The sequence below is a fragment of the Phoxinus phoxinus genome (genome assembly GCF_949152265.1).
Source record: "Phoxinus phoxinus genome assembly, chromosome: 12".
NCBI lineage: Eukaryota > Metazoa > Chordata > Actinopteri > Cypriniformes > Leuciscidae > Phoxinus > Phoxinus phoxinus.
Genome location: NC_136887.1, coordinates 25,203,775 through 25,222,028, shown reverse-complemented (window position 1 = coordinate 25,222,028; position 18,254 = coordinate 25,203,775). Strand labels below are relative to the sequence as shown.

Here is an 18,254-nt window from a genome sequence, read left to right as displayed (position 1 = left end):
ATCGGACCCGCGCACCAGACCTCGAGATCGCCCAAAATGTCCGGGACAAGGCTCCTGCTTTCCACAGTCGCCATTCACTACGCCTACATTATTACATTATAATGAATTCAGTCCGATTGAAACAAAAAGTGTGCATGTAAACATAATGAATGGCGACCGCAGAAACCAAAAGCCGAATCCCGGACATCCCGAAATCCGACACGCGAATCCGACGCTCGTGGCCACCTGCACGAGCTGCAGCACAGCGAGGAACAGCCGTGGACGATGGAGGAACCAGAGGCGGCCGGAGCAGACGCTGCAGCAGAGGAGCGAGACCTGCCCGGCGGTCAGAAGGAAGAGCCCGGGCAGACTCGTCACGGAGATTTACGATAAAACGGTGTCTTTTCAGTTTCGAGTCAACTAGTAACCTATTTGTATCAATTCTTCCGATAATGGCCTCTGTAACCAGTAGGCATGCCCTCGTAGGGCAGCGAAGCAAGTGCATTCTAGGAGTTGTTGTCTTTCATCCACATGATGCCAAAAATAAATTTTCTCAGTCTAGAAGGCACAAACTTCTAAAATAATTTCACATTTCTACTACATACATGAACCAATTTAAATACACATTAATCTTTCTAGCGAAGTATCCCTTTAAGAATATAGTAAACTCCAAGTATATTTTAGTACATTAAGTATACTTATAGTAATACACTAGTAGTATAATTGTAAGTGTACTTTTTCACTTATACTTGGGACTAAATTGTGCCATAGTATACAAATTAATACCAAAGTGTACTTTCAAAAACAAAACAAAAAATACTACAAATATTTGACTAGTAAACAATCAGTATACCTATAAGTTCACTTGTAGTATAGTTGTAGTAAAAACAATAAATGTGTACTCCTGTTACACATAAAGTATACTTAATAGTATACTTTTATACAGTAAAAAGTGGGCTAATTTAGTCCCAAGTAGTATTGAAATAGTACACTTACAAGTATACTTCTAGTACATTGAAATTAGTACTTGCAACATAAACTATAATTTGATGTATACTTATTTATTGTAAAGGAGCACTGTCCACAGTTAAGTTAAAAGAATGATTGCTTTAAGTGAATACAATAGACAATAAACCCATCATGCAAGTTGTGTGTTGCGATTTTCCAATGTCTTAATGACTTAAATGATTTGTTTTGCACGTCAAACTAGCACCATTGTTGCTCAATAGATGCACCAGAACTGAAAACCTTCAATACAGTTCAAATTATTATAAAATTTCAAATTGGTGGTTAGTATCCTGAAGCTATGGTACCTTTATGTTCCTGTTGCTGTATAGATCTTTCTTAGTCCTACAAAGTTCAGTGTGATCTTGAAAGACAGCAAAGGACACTCCACAGTAATGGAAGTGGCTTGTGTCTTATCACCCACTCTCACCTACCCCACATGTGTGTAAGAGAAAGATTTATCACACAAATGAGCCTGTGAAAATAACTTTCTGCATGACTACCATCTCTGATCACAGCCACTGTCTCCCTCTCCTGAAAAATGCTGTATGTAAGCTACTAGAAGTAAATACACTTCGCTTTTGGCTTTTTCAAAATTCTTTGCACAGTTCATAAGAACCATATTTTTTTCCCCTGATCCGAGCTTTGAGCCTTTTAAAGAAATATTTTTATGTAAAATAAAATGTGGATCTGTCAGTCACGACGCCCACTTGCACGCTCACAGTCTTAACCTTACCCTCCACACCGACCAATGAAAGCAATACAGCTATATCCATTTCTAGAAAAGCACCTAAGGCTAAACACAACATTTGCTCTCTTTCACACACACAAATATCACCAAACACACCCCAATTAACTAGTGCACACTATACCCACACATTTATATGGCCGAATCAACCCCCTACAGAACTTTCCTTCATCGGTTCAAGCAAAGCCAGAGGCAAATATCCCCTCAAAAGCTTCAGGCTATTCAGCCATGACGTTCTGGCGTGCTAGTGGTCAGTTATATATGAGGGCTGTGGATGTTTGTGCTGGCCAGTGGGACTGAGGATCAGAGGGTACCGGCCTACCCAACCAGCCGGAAAACTAGCAGCATGTCTGCTATTGTATGGGGCCGCTGGGTGCTGGAACCAGGTGTGAGAAAGAGATGTCATGCTCCAGAGGGCAAGCCAACTATCTACAACACCCCATTAACCTACTACTGGGAGGAGAGGGACAACTCCGATTCCAGTTGAGAGAAAGAAAGAAAGCGAATCGAAATGGAAAGAGAGAGACGTATTTGCTGGTTGTTGAGACTATTTGAGGTGAGAGGCTGAGGGACACAAGAAACCAAAGTGACAAAAGGACAGCGGGAGAAAAGAGCAATAATACAAAACATTGGGGAGAGAATGGAGTAAAAGAGGGAAGAACAGAGAAAATGAATTGAATACTAAAGGGTAAGATTGAAGACAAGTAGGCTTTTTTGTGTTAACATGATACTATGTTAATACCATATTTTTTGCATTATTTCCATTATAGATTCAGTAAATTAATATATATAAAAAAAATGTAAAGACTCCATGGGGTGAAAATTACGTTTTTAAATGTTGTTAATATGTCTATGTGGTGTTTTTAATTTTCTTTGAGACAAACCATGAGCAAATTCATAAGTCAACACCATTGCTGAGTATTTTCTCTTTAAAACTGCTGTGAACTAAAACAGTCTCAAAAACACGTTTTTTAAATCGCCGGCGTTTCTTACGTCACAAACTACCTTGTAACCAATCACGTCAACGTGAGGGTGGGCTTTAGCATTTCATCATTATTATGCTGTCCAGGGGAGTCTCAAGAGAAGCCAGGTAATCCCGGTATATTTAGTTTAGCTTTTTCTGTTGATATGAAAAATCAGGTACATTCAGCAATTTAGTAAGTAAATTATGTATATGATGTAAATTACGATGTCATGATGAACTAAATGCCTTTTCTCCACTGATGTTCCAAGTTGTTCAAAGCGTTTCTAAGGATGCTGATTTTGAAGGAAGTTGTCTGACTCTTATATGGCGAATGGGAACCTGGTTTGTGTAACATTAGCAACACATTATTAGCTGTTTGATAACATGGTCAAGCAAAAGGCTAGTCATATTAATTACCGTTATGTATCCGACGTTGTAAAGAGCGATACCATTGTGCAGCGTTTACTACAGTAAAGTTGTTCGAGTGGATCTCCGAGCTGGTGTGATTGAGTGGAGGCAGGGCTGATTTGCATATTCATGGCTCTGCATATACTAAATGAAGCAAGGGTGTAGAGTTTCATTCAAGCTAAAGATGTGGGAATAAGGGCAATCGAGGAATTAAAAAGAGATTGTAGAAATATTTAAAATTATTTGAAAAATTCAGTTTTGAAGGAGCAGTCTGCTTAAAAAAACAAAGAGACAGTGATGAAGTCATGATAGACTTTGTTAGAAGTGTAGCACCCATTTCTGTAAAATGACAAGAGAGATAAAGAGCCATTCAGCGTGTCTATTTGGAAACGACGAAATTAGAGGCTATGTTTGGGTGTGAAAAATGAATGAGGTATGGAGAGAGGATATAAAGGAGGTGTGTGTGTGTGTGTGTGCGGGTGGCTGTTTGGTTGTGGGTGGGAGCCTGTTTATAGGGCTGTCAGTGAAAGTGGTCTTCGAATAAAAACCAACCACAGAAGGAGTCAGAGAAAAAGACAAGAAATGCCAAAATCGAGCACACACACAAAAACACCATGTTCTTTCCGTAGACGTGGCTCATCTGTGTGGGTGTGGGTTTGAGATACAGTCACGGGGGTCCGATTTGACACGTCTTAGTTACATATGGTTAGCAGCGCAGTGTACAGTAACCGTTGTGTGACAACATTGGAAAAGCATGACAGAAAAGCAGCATGGAGAATCTGCCTGCTAAATGGAGTGACAACAGAACAGCCTCGCTCATTGTCATGCCACTTTGTGTACGTGTGTAAGTGTGTGTTTTTTTTTTTTCTCAGAGTGTGCAAACATTGGATCTGAATCAAATATGAGTATGCATGTCAGAAAGAAAGGGCTATGGTGATCATTTCTGGTGCCCTGCAACCCTGTCTAAACTCGGATCCTGTCAGTGCCGAGGTGAAATATTGTTGCAAACGCCCCCGACACTCTTTTCATATACTGATGTCATCATTACTTCTAGATGCATGATTTTTCTGACACGTGTCTGCAATTCTGCAACTTGCATTCAGCAAAAAATATATCTTATGGAACAACACAGGGCTGCGGCAGTTCTTTACTGAGACACTCTGGCTCTGTTTTCCCCCCATCTGTCGCTCTTTTTTTTATTTTTCACCTCCATGTTTTGGTGTCTCTGGGGTCTTTCCTTTCCTGTTTGGAGTTAAGAGGTGCTGTTTATAGAACAGAATAAGGTTAAAGCGAGGATGACAACATAGTAGAATTCTGTGTGTCAAAAGGTGTGTGTGGGAGTTTTTTGATGTTCTTTGGTACTCAGAATGTGAAATCTATCAAATTGGGACTTCAAAGTAATTTTTAAGGTTATGTTTTGTAGATAAAACATTGTACTTGTGTTTTAGATATTTTATATGCAATATTTGTTTGTGTTATCTGTCTCTGTTATCTTCTATAATCAATTTTGTAGTTAATGTTCTTACTGACTAAGTTTGTGCATTTTGGTGGCTTTTAAAAAAAAATCTTTTTTTTTAATTATATATTGGAAACAATATTTTTTATAATATCATATATCAACTTTTTTTACATACAGTACTATTTGCTTTGTTGTTTATCGGCTTATTTTTATTAGCAAATAGGTCACTTATTATATTTGGGGGTTCTTCAAAAAGTTAAAAAAACTTAAATTATTCGGGCCAACTGTACCACTATTTTTCATCAACTAAATTGCACACAGTCAACATCAATTTTAAATTTTATGAATATCAATTTCTGCAAAGATTGCTTTAAATGACATCCCCATTTCAGAAAGTTGAAGAAACAAATCTGAGTTTACCTCAGGCAATTACATTGTGCTGGTGTTCATGTGTGTTACATTTTGATACCCTGACATGATATGAAGGCAGTAAAAGCAGGTGCAAGGGTTTCCTCGCCTACACCATGTCACATATGCAAACTGATTATGTCTTTATACTTTTCATAACATCGTCTCTTTGTGGCAAGTCTGAACAAGTGTATTTTATCCATCTATGTGCGTTTCAAATGAATTCCTGTATCAGCTTTACCCATTTTACCCGCAGCTTTCCGTATTTGTGTTTGTTGTGGTCTTGCTATACAAGTCTCAGAACGAAGTGCTGTTGGTATTTTAGCATTTGATTCGTTATATTGGTTTAGCTGCGAGTGGAGCGCGTAGTTCAGCTTGCTCTGTGTGGGTGTGCATTAACAGCTGATGGGATTCTGGGCAGAGTTTGTAATTTCACACCTGACCACTCATCCACGCCACCGCTGGGCACTTAACCGAGCTGGCAGCCAGAGAGCACACACACACACACAGGTACACACACCCATACCAGGTTTCCATGGACATGATGCTCCTTGAATGCTAGCCGCCCTGTTAAGTGACTGTTTAAATATGAGAGAAGAGGTACAAATGGGGGCTGGTGTCATGCTCACCAACATGAGAACAGCTGGTGTAATCGATGACAGTAATGACAAAGATGTGTCCGTATAATTCATGACCCGTGTCTCCTACATATTGCACTAGCATGCATGTCAGCCCCAAACATGTCACAGATCTCTTATCTGACCCTAATTGGAGATATGAAATTACCTAATTTCAACTAGGGCTGTTTTCGACTAAGGATTTTCATAGTCGAATCTGATTCGTTAGATTTTGCCATAGGCTAGTCGACTGATAGTCGAACCTTTTTTTTTTTTTTTTAGATAGCAGCTAGATTTTTTCCATTTCAAACAAAAGAGCTAAAAAACACATATCACACATATATCATAACATTTCATAAACACGAGGAGCAATATGAGAGAGAAATTTGGTGATCGTTGTTTAGGTAGGCTACATTAAACCACGTAAAGCTTTTTAACGCACATGAGAACCGCGTGGAGTCAACTCACAGCCGCTCCGCAGCCCTGCTGAAAATGTGAAGCAGAAACGCTTAATATCAGATAACGTCCATAATAATTGGACTCCGGGTTCGATTTTTTTTACCATTTTCAGTGGTTATGAGGAGCAATATGAGAGGGAAATTTGGTAATCGTTGTTTAGGTACATTAAACCACGTAAAGCTTTTTAACGCACATGAGAACCGTGTGGAGTCAACCCACAGCCGCTCCGCAGCCCTGCTGAAAATGTGAAGCAGATTTTTGAATACATTTTTATTTATTTACATTAGTAAGCTACAGGACATCGTCTTTCAAAACATGACCTGCGCGAAAGCGAAAAAATAAATAAAATTGTACCCAGCCCTTCTGAAAATGCGAATGCATGCGTCTCTGTCCCCAGCACATTTCAAACCAAACTGACGCCCATGTATTCGACTATGAGGTTCATAGTCGAATCAGACCTCTCCGAATCGAATCGTCGAATCCTCGACTATTAGAAGTCAGCCCTAATTTCAACATTCAGAAGCGGTACTAGAAGGTGAGCAATGAATAAAATCACATTATTTTCATCATTTACGCAACCTTTTGAAACATGCACAACCTTCTTTTCTTTGGAACACAAAAGATGATATTAGGCATTCAATACATAAATATATAAGTGAATGGCGACCATAGCTGACAAGCAAGCCATCATTTAAAAAAAAATCACGTTAGCAAACTATCCCGATTGGCCAGAATGCTTGTGCACTGTTTATGAGTTATATATATAAATTATAGCAGAATTTCAAAATTTCAACTGATATGGACTTGTCTTTGCTTTCTGTTATCTATCTGTTATCTGTCTATCTGTTAAATGAAGTGTATGTAATTCCGTTCTGGTAATTTATGTTCTTCAGCATGTTCTCAGGTGATAAATTAAACCAGTCACAGGTTTTGGCAAATTCAACTCTATAGCTTAATTGTTGGCCACGGTAAAGTGCGACCGTACTGCTGACATGTCTACCTGTTGTAGCCTATCTATGTTGCTCGCACGAAAAAGACACTGGTAATCGAGACAGTGCCACTGTCAATCGTCATCAGAAAAGCGCTAATTAAACATCATTGTCTCTGTCATTAATCTATTTAGTCTGAAACTTTTTTTTTCTGTTTCAACCAAATATGCATCACTATTCTTAACTGTTATTTATGCTTATCAGTTTGAGTAGCTGAGTCTGGAAAACAATATTTCCATGTATCCGTTTCACAGAATAATAATTTAAAGGTCTTCATTCACTTTTATTGAATGCAAAAGAGTAGCTCAGACATTCGGCTAAACTTCTCCTTTGGTGTTTCACAGAAGAAAGTAAAAACTAGAATGACCTGCAAGTGACCGAGTTAGAATGTCCTGGAAGTGACTAAATGATTACAGAAGTTTCATTTTTAGAGTGAATTATCCTTTTAAGGCATTAGGTTTCAAAATTGTGCCATTCTTAGTTACATCCTGTCCTTTGATTTGATTCCATAACCTCTATCAAACAACCAAATTGTCTCTACCATTCACACAGGAACTGCAGATGGAAGGTCTCTAGGTGAATGAAATGGTGGGATTCATTATAACTTTCCATTCCCAGTGTAGTTTTTGTCTATTGTGTAATTATTAATTACCCTGACTCTCATTGGCTCAACACACAGCATCACTGGGGGACAATGAGAGCCAGAACAGAGAGGACAGAGATAATGGAGATGGTAATAATGAGGAAAATAGTGTTAGCAATGGGGACATACATTTCAGAAAGGACGAGACCCAAAGAAAGAGTCCGATATGAAGCATTACAGAGAGAAGCAGATGGGGGACATTAAAAAGAAAAGCAAAAGAGGATTGGGGATTGAACAAGGACATGGTGGAAAGAAAGAGACTCGACTGTAGAGAGAAGGAAAGGGAACTGGGTGGAGGAGTGACTCTCTCTTCTCTTGATTAGAAGGAAGAGGCTGTCAAGCACTACACTGTGCATTGATTCTCTGGCATGATCAAAAGTGACATAAAAGTTGCAAGAGTGTATGTCATTTGTAATCTTCTACCATCTTCAGGAGTCTGTGCCTCATTGTAGTGTGGGTGGTCTCTTGGTTGAGCCCACATGAGCTTGGCACAGATTTCAAAGAGCTTCAACCTGGTCTGAGACGGGCTACGGTGTCTGCTGTTGATCAGAAGCCTAAAAAAAGACAAAAGGAAAAAAAAGATCTGAATTCTGTTCCAACATACATCTGAACTAAACACGAGCCCTGGGGGAAATAAGTTTCTTTGCTATCAGAACCACAAATATTTGGTATGAACTGTTTTGTACTGGCCTTGGCATCTGGATTAGTATCAATTTCCATGAAGCAAACACTATTGTGTAGAAATGGCCTACTATTATATGTCAAGTCAAAAGAGTCTTGATAACTGACTTTGGTGTTATTTAGGTTTGAATATTGAATATTTCTGACAGAAAAGATAGGCAGTTTAGAAGGCAGCTGACAGCTTTTATAAGACACACCTACGCAAACACCCTTAAGCACTGGAATTTGCATTGGTAAACACATCCCTTGGTCTGATTTTATAAGCATATTTTTGGCACGTGATGCTATTAACATTTGCTGGGTAGACAAGATGTACAACCAACTTGTACACGGTGGAACCTTTGAACCACTGTGGTGTAATTATGTTTGTGAAATCTGAATATCACATTTAAAGATTCGCCCTGGCGAAGTAACCAAGAATCGGAAGGCCAGTTAGTCTATGCCATGATCTTCAAATGGCTTTGTCACAGCGCAATGGATATTCTCTCGGCACAACATCCCACATTCAGCTCAAGCTGTTCATTGGGCCAGGATGGAATTGGGGCAGATTCAAAAGGAAACACACATTTCAATTGAGTGTAAATTGGCCCTGCATTATCTTTCCACAAGTCCTTTCATACGCTGAAATTGACTTGCACCACATTAAAATCCAATGTCATTTTCAAACAGTGCTGTCACCATTGGAGGATAATGACTTTGCTTTTTAGCTGAATGCATTGCCTTTCACGGTGTGTGTGTGCGTGTGAGTGTGAGAGTGTGTGTGTGTGTGTGTGTGTGTGTGTGTGTGTGTGTGTGTGTGAAGGGTGTCAGAGCTTAACAATGGAATAAAACATTCTTTTACTGAAGATAAAAGGCCACATAAAGATGACAGGGTGGAAGCATGGAAGCATATAGCTGTTTTCACAAGTAATATACTATCGCCTCTCAAATACAATTTGGCGGCAATGTTATAGCTTTGCTTTCCGAGGTCACAATGGTCATTAACTTTGAATCTGCGTCACCGTAGATCTCAAAATTGATATTGTTGTGCATTGCAAATGACTAGCCATAGATTTATTTTCCATTGCTTTTTTTTTTTCTCCAGTGGAGCGACTGAAGTTTATTAAACTCCAGGAAGACTGATTGATTTTGGAACTTTAAAAAATGGATCAAAGTTCAGATTGACTTTAGATTTAGACAGTAGAAGCTCAGAAGGGTGCATATTGCTACTGCTTGGGCTGTTTATGGTGAATGCAGAGAAAAGCCATTATTATTACTGCAGTCAGCATTACGGCAGTAACACATTTGTGGGAACTGTGACATAGAGACCCCCTCCTGTCTTTAAATGTGTTTCTGCCTTTAAACGGAACAATCCAAGCTGTGCGTCATGCACACCTGGTTCCTATTGTACCTTGTCACTGCTACTATGGACACTGTTCCTTTTTTACCCTATAGTTAGCCTGGTTCTAGTGCATGGACAAGGTGTACAGGAATGATGAGTATTTGAATTTGTAGTAACATTCTGTGTAACTAACTACTTTGATCTTCACATGGCGGTCAAAATGGCAGATTTTTTATTTCAATTAAATTAATGTAGCCTACTTTATTTTAGTTCGATAATGTTTTTTATTTAATATTTTGTGTTTTTAGGGGAGTTTTAAAAAGTGAACTTAAAAAAGTTTGAAGTTTGGGCTTATTGTTATAAAAAATTCACAAAAATACTATTTTCGATTCTTAAATGAAAAATAAATAAATATATATATTTTTTTTTTTTTTCAGGACCATTAAACATTTTGTGCCAGAAGCTTTACTAAGTTTCATACCATTGCAATGAAGTAAAAAAAACTAAAACTTAAAAGCACCATATTGGTATTTTGACTGTATTGTCGCTATTGGATGCAAAGTATATAGCTCGTCCAAGACTGCAAAGTCCTGTATAATAGTATCCGATACTGTCATGATACATACACTATGGTCTTTTTTATTTTATTTTTTTTGCAAGGAAAGTTGTAATCCCACTTTCAGTCAGTCCTCATTTCCGCAGTACACACATACTGTATAAGCACCAGTGTTGGGAACGTTACTTTAAAAAAGTAATTAGTTATAGTTACTCACTACTTGTTCCAAAAAGTAACTGAGTTAGTAACTGAATTACTCTATAATAAAAGTAACTCGTTACCAGGGAAAGTAACTATTTGCGTTACTGTAAAAAGTTGCTATAATCCAAAGAATTTGGATTTTTGTGAGCAGTTTTCACAAGTTAGTTAAAAATGAGTAGAACAGACGGGTGTTTGTACATAACTTTCGATATTTATTGCACGTCGACAGACAGCAAGAGGTTTATCCTGCACTTCAAGTATTATCTTTGTAAGAAAAGTAAACAGTTACACCATATAAAGTGCATTTAACTCTAGCAAATTAAATCAAACTCTCTGTGGTGGAGGTATCGGTGGTTTTTGCCACTAGCTTTGTAGATGCGCGTGTCAATGTGAGATGCTTCATTAAATTAGAGTTGCTTACAACGGATGTCGACAAAGTCTTCGCTCATGGACATAATGTACACATTACATGCACGTTCTTGCCTTTGACCACAATGAATTTGAAGTAGTGCTTATATCTCCACCAACTTTTCAACGGATTGCTCCTGACTCGCCATCTCTGCTGCTCCGTCAAATCTGTTTAGCGGTTGTGTGTGTGTGTGTGGCGCCTGGCGCGTGTGCTGGCATGTGTGTAAAAACACTGGCCCTGATTGGCTACCATGAAACATGGCTCTGCCTTAGCCAATCATAATCGCTTACATCGTTATTAACCCACCTCCTCACTAGCTGTGAGCCAGGGATCGGAATCGGATTATACAGTTTATTCAATCAATGTATATATAACGCACCGCATTTAACGTCCAGTAACGTTAACGGCGTTGTAACGATGGGGACAGTAATTAGTTAGATTAACCCGTTACTGAAAAAATAACGTCGTTACCAAACGCCGTTCTTTTAAATGCCGTTATTCCAAACACTGATAAGCACACACATACAGGTAACAAGAACTTAAATAAATCTCCAATACACAATTCTTAGTAATTGTCAGCATGTGTGCCAGAGCGTTAAAACAGCACTGACATTTGATTTGAGCTTTCTTATTGCCATCTTGCCGCATTCATTTTCTTAATCATCATTTTGGTCCCTTATCCTCTCTTACACATGGCTGGCATTAGCAGTTTCCTCTGAAGAGCAACAAGACCTTTCTCCATCTACCCCGGATCCACACCACGGATACAAGCTACCAGTTATTTCCCACCTCGCAGACAGGATGACAATAATGTACTCGACAAACACACACTGCCGACCGACTCGCACACGAACACACACTACCTCACGGTCCACACGCTTAAAACGGATTAACTTTCATGCTGTCCAACATGGTCTGTTGCCATTTTTAATGTGAAATAAAACTAGGTAAATGTCACCATCGCTCAGTCAATAATTCCCCACATGTGCTGGCTATTCCCATTGAGTGTGTCCTTTAGCAAGGCTATGAACACAGAGAGTGATAATTCTGCTAAACACAGCTGTGAGCCGTTTACTTTCAGTGCACCATCAGCCGCTGATGTGGCATTTGACTTTTTGACTGCGCTGAAATTTGAGCTTGTTAGAGCATTATTACAGAGTTAAGTTATCATGTTGGACATTTAGTCAGATTCCTATACGAATCAGTGTGAATGCTAATAGCTAAATAAGTTAGATGTTTATTGCCCAGTTGTGCATTGGTGAAATCTTATATCAGAAGCTCTTATTATTTGTTCCGAAGCAAACAAAAACCCACAGGTCTAACCTGAAGTGGCCCTGCTGACCGCCTTCTTTTCTGACTAGGGCCACTGATTGACTCCTCTGCCAAATAAAGGGAAAAACACATCTTTTCCTCCCAGGAGGGTCAGGTCAGCATGCCGCTTATCTGGGCTCTTGCCCTCTAATTACTGCAGAGGAGCAATATATTTGCTCTGTATGTCATTCATTTATGAGTTATTGGCTGTTAAAATTGAGTTTACGGCTACCGCCAAGGGAAGAAATGGAGTGTGGAAAAAGGTGTATATGAATTTCACATGTCTTTGTGCGTAGGATTCTCTTAAAGGATTGCAAATTACTAACCCTCTCTATGAAATATAATATTTCCAAATACACTCGACAGCGATAAGTCACGAAAGACGTGTGCTAATGAGATAGGAACAAAAAAATAGGCAAAAAGACAGACATTTTAATCTTTTAAAACCCAGGCAGTAGGCACATTGTTAGACAAACTAGGTGTCAGAGTGTTGAATTTTTTTTTTCATAAAAAGGTTATTTATTTATTTCCGACTCCTGTGGTGAGCTCTAACGAGATGCAGGCTCTTTGAAGAGTTAGCCTGTCACACTTAATAGTTGGCCTTTCTGAACTTGCTAAGCTGCCTCTCCCCACGACATGCATGCCAGTCAAGGAAGGGTTCGAACATTGTGCATTAAGACCTGCTCGGAGAAAGCTATGATTAAAACAGAGCGCATGCCGTTTGTGTTGGATAAATGACAGCGCTGTGTCTCTGCGCCGCTGAGGAGACCAGAGAATATTGTAACACATATTTTATCACAGGCGGATATGTAAGGAAGAAATTCCCTCTTTGTTGGAGATTTTCTTTACATGAGCGTTGCTGGTAATGAAAGCCGCGATGGCATCCTTAAAGTGCTGCCAAGCTGTGCGCCTGAATTTTAAAACTTCAAAATGCGTATGCTTGTTTTAGGCCTGCTCACACTCTGAGCATATGTATGGCAGCACAGTAATCTGACGCAATACATTTATGTAATCTTCACTAATCTCTCATTAAATTTGATGAGATTTTTAAATTGAAAAATTTAGTAGATCCATTTTTCTTTTAATGTCAATGAGAACGCATTGTCTTAAATTGAGCAACACACTGTAAGAAACAAATCTGTAGAAAAAGTACAGGTAATTTTCTCCCCGGAAATTTTACGTTAACTGACCTTTCCTTACACTCGGTACATATAAAACATTACAAAACAGTACATTGTGCCCTCTTTTTATAGACTCTTCATAGAGTGTACATGCAATCTATATTATCAATGTAACGTGAAACGACTAGGGGTGTAACGATGCCCTCATGTCACGATTCGATACATATCATGATACTGAACTCACAATACGATATTATAGTAATAACAAAAAATGTAGTGTTGGTTAAAATACTAAATTTGATATTACATTGTGGGTTTAAATGGATAGGCTTGGACTTGGTGCTGATAACCCAATGCACAGGACAACGGTGACACCAGAATAAAAATATGCATGATTCTGAAGCTGAAAATACAGAATTATTTTAGATGAATATGCTTGCACTCTGTCACTCACTAGATATATTTTAAATATATATAAGGCCACTTTTTACTGGTAACATAAGACATTTGGAATTATCAGGATAAATAAACACAATAAATATTGTCACTATCCACGATTTATATTGTTGCATTTTTGTATTGCAATATATTGTGACACGATATATTGTTACACCCCTAGAAACGACTCTTGTTCATTTTCTTGAAGTCTTAACACATGTAGATTCACAGAGAGCAGTGTCCTAAAGAGGAATTACAGTAAATTACTATTGCGTACAGTAAATTACTATTGCGTACAGTATTGCATCTAATTGATTCTGGGACTGTAAAAATGTATGTATATGTCCGAAATTGGCGTTTATGAGAAATTGCTTGCTGTTCAAAATGCTTATGTTTAAGTTTAAAGCAAAAATAACTGTCAAAGTGGTAAAAATGCAACTTTCAAACATTTTCAGTGTGAGAATGTTTATGAATGGCCGTGACATGACTGGAATCACAGTGGGTGTGGTCAGTTATGATCCCACTTGATCTCCAGCATGGACCGTATCTAGCCAATCAGAGCCCTTGTCTGCCTTCTTTCTGTTCACATACACATGGAAACTCATTTAAAGCATGCATTCAAAGAGACATTCTAACACATCTTGCATTTATTTGCATGTAAAATAACAAGTTGACTTATTTTTTCTTCTTTCCCTAATCACTGAGCCAGGTTGAAAAACTTCAAAATTGAGTCCTATCTTAAAAAGCTTTGATCTATAATGACCTCAAATGCTAATTTGAGCTTTAACGAACTCTCTCCTGTTAATGTCTAATTCAAGAGGGTTACATTTATTGGGAAGAAGAAAAGCACTGTGGCTTTGAGTGGCACACGGATGGCAATTAGGGGTCTCGGCAGGTGGGTAATCCTAATTTTCATATCTTGTGTCCTCCTTACCTGCTTACACCTCTTCTTGGCGCTGTGTGTGGTAGTTGATTGCATGAGCTCAGTGCGGATAACTCTCTCAAACTTCTCACTAGAGTTGTATTGGAAGCGAAAACTTTAAGGATATAACTCTGCGTTTTACACACGCACCAGATCTATAAGGCTGAAAAAATTGCCGACGTGTGCGCCATGAAAAAAAAAAAGATCATGTCTTATGGTCAGCACTTTCTATCGACTCTATTTCTGTCAACACTATTTTCTGTTCTCAGCTTTATTGTGCACTCTCTTTCTTTCCTCTCTCCATCTTGCTCTTTCATTTACCTCCCCTTTAACACCTTTTTTTGGTCGCCAAGGTCGACATTTTATGGTGCTTGACACATAGGTATCATTGTATAGATTATATGGCCACAGAACTCAGAAGCAAAGAATTTCCACACCTGAAGATTTTTTTTCTTTAGAAATACATTTTTCTGTAGAATACGACGACAATTGTACTTCAGAGGGTCCATGTAGTAGAGATTTACAACAAAGACACTGAACTTTTATTTGCATTGAGGCCACATATGCTAGTAAGCAGCGTACATTAAAATTAAATTGAACATAAAATATTAAAGAATCATCTTGTACTTGTTTACAAAAACACATTTGTTAATTTTGTTCGCTTGATTTTTCGTAACTTTGTTCGTTCACTCACTCATTCATTTTCTGTTTTATGAAGAGACTATTTTAGATTTTGTATTATTATTAACTTCATGGCTGTGATGAAAATGGCTAAACAGAATAAGTGCTTGAATATACGGTATGGGAATAAAATGCATATGTCTGTATATAATTACTGTACATAAACACAGGAAAAAAAAAACATCTCATGTGGTATTTAAAGCAACACTAAAGAACATTTTTACCTTAAAATAATGTGTCCAAAACCGTATCAGTGGTTCGTCAAGTCGTAACCGGGTGAAAGGCACTTCTGGATTTGCTTTGCAGCCCTATATCTGCTATAACCACACTATAAAAGTTTGCCAGACCGGGTTGCGTTTCTGTAGTTCGAATGAGACATAAGAAAACTACAAATTTGACTTGCTTTACGTCAAGCGTTACAACAGTCATTATTTAGTTTTTCTTCGTTTCTGATGTCGCAATACATACATCATACTTTCATGAAATCATGCAACATACTCTACCTTGTCTGTGGACATCGTTCATTCCAAAGCCGGTGCTGGATAAACAGCGAGCGTGCGTTCGACAGTACGCTGCGGTATTTACCACAGCGGTAATGGACAATTCCGCTTCCAACCTGTAGGGCGACCGAAAAGGAAAAGTCCTTTAGTGTGCTTTAATACTAATATGCATCATAAAGTGAGTCTAACTCAATGTAATTTAAAAGTATGACAGTATAGAGACAATAATAGGCAGTTAAACCTAAAAATGGAAAATTCTCATTTAAAAGTTCATGCATAATAAAGACTTGGAAGGAGTCTGTGGTAATCCAAATGCTGACCACCATTTCAAATTTTCAATAACATATTTTATTTTAAAAGTGACCTGCAGTATTGTCAATTTCTCTTGCTATTGAAGTCAAAGAAAATTTGTGCTCTCTGCATAAATTCACAAAATCATTTAAAATACCGCAGGCTGTGTGAGGCAGTGTGGTGTTTTATATATTTATTATACAGAGAAGAAGAATTTTAATAACTACAGTAGTTGATTCTTCCCTCGGCAACAGTTTTTATCCCAGACATGCAGTGGTTAAGCACTGGAAAGTCTGGCTGCATAGCAGGTCCTCCAAATGTCTTCCCCAATGGCAAGCACTGCTCATTAGTTAAATAAGTTGTGAGCATATTGATTAGAGGCGTCTAAATTAGCCCCTTGCCAAGGAGCAAGACAAGTCCCTTGAGGGGAACACACTTAGAACGAAGGACAGAGAAAGAGGGGAAAGAGTGGAAAACCGGAAACCCGACTGTATCCTCTGCCCTCATACACATGACATTATTTTCTAAAGGCCACACTTTTACTGATTTACTGATGTGGCTTATTTTAGAAATGAGATACACTTTCCCCCGGCTAAGGCTTAAGCATAGTCCCAGACTAAAATGGATGTTAAACTGTTTTAACTGAAAGCAACTTGCACCGGCATATCTTAAAATATGTCAGTGTCATTGTTTTGTCTCAAGATGCACACCAGTAATGTTTTTTTTTTTTTGAAGGCACGTTTATAAAGCTTCTTAAATGTCCTAATTGAAATAAGGCCTAATCCTGGCTTAATCTAAGCCCTGTCTGTGAAACCAGGCCTTTAAGTTGCGGTGGTGAGGTAGTTTGTGGTGTGCTTTGGCGATTTTGGGAATGTGATTTAAATCTTTTCTGATGCATTCTTTAAATTTGTTGTACCTTGTCTGGATTGGGCAGCCCAATTGATAAAATTATTATTTTTCTATTAAAGTAGATACAGTAGGAGGCTAGGAGCCATACTTTTATAATAGCTCCCAGAGACATTACCAAGATGGACTCCAAGTAAACCGCTAAGTTTTTCTTGTGTAAACGAATAGATAATTGACTCTTTTAACTTAAAGACTGGGCTTCCATTTTCCAGTTGTTATGAAGCTCTCCCAAGTGTATAAATTAGAAAATTGCGTTTTTGCGTTGGAGTGTGAAAACTGAGATATTTGAAAAAAAATTACTCATGTTTTGTCGTGACATATATATCTATGTTTATACTGATATATGGCTGCTATTTACTTTCACAGTGTTGTTAAAGATAAATGTTACTTTGTACAATCTTCATATTACATTCCTGCAGAGATGACAGAAAATGTACTCACAATTGCTGTCCTGCGGCAAAACATAAGGACAACTGCGTTTTATACAATGTTTGTAGTGGCAATTGAGTGCGAACTGAATGCTTCAGTAAGTGATGAGATATTTTGCTAATAAAAATATTGTGAAAAATATTAGTGTAAAAACTTTATTAGGCTATGTCGGGTCTCTCAATATCATCTCGATGAGCTTTTATCACCTTATACGCATACATGGTATTGGTAATATTATTTTTGTGTTTTCTGACATTTCGGTGTGGACAAGAAACTTTTAGAAAATGCCTGAAAATGCTACTCTTAAAAATAAATGTTTTTTATTGACATTTATGCCGTAGAACCTTTAACATCCATGGAACCTTTTCAATATACAAAAGGTTTGGCAGGGAAATGTTTTTTAGCTTATTAAAAGGTTCTTCACTCTAAGAAAAAATTGTTATTTTGAGAACTATTCACTGAAAGGTTTATGGGGGAACTAAAAATGGTTCTTCTATTGCATTGCTACAAAACCCCTTTTAGAACCTTTGTTTCTAAGAGTGTAGTGTGGACAGAGAGCATTTTGAAATGTATAAATTTGCATCCAGATTATTATAGACGTACGCATCTCTCCACCATGATAGAAAACAAAGTGTGTGTGTGTGTGTGTGTGATGGGGTTGTGTGGTCTTGAGTGTGGTTTGGTCATGTGGAAGAGATGTTGGCCTACATTCACCCTCTTAGACATCCCCTATCATAAATTAGGCATAGACACCACCGGCATTTACATAAGACCTCCCTCATCTCAAAATAACTCCCTCTCACTCTCT

The 18,254-nt window shown here is 38.1% G+C and overlaps 1 long non-coding RNA gene across 1 annotated transcript in view; it reads right to left on the bottom strand.

Moving 5' to 3' along the window:
• The window catches only part of LOC307008378, a 91,084-nt gene that overhangs the window by 55,412 nt on the left and 17,418 nt on the right, over window positions 1–18,254 (bottom strand). Inside the window, exons 4-5 of the long non-coding RNA XR_013799800.1 lie at window positions 15,824–15,936; window positions 8,103–8,233 (exon numbers count right to left, since the gene is read on the bottom strand). This is a non-coding gene — a long non-coding RNA (uncharacterized lncRNA). The remainder of the gene's footprint in view (window positions 1–8,102; window positions 8,234–15,823; window positions 15,937–18,254) is intronic.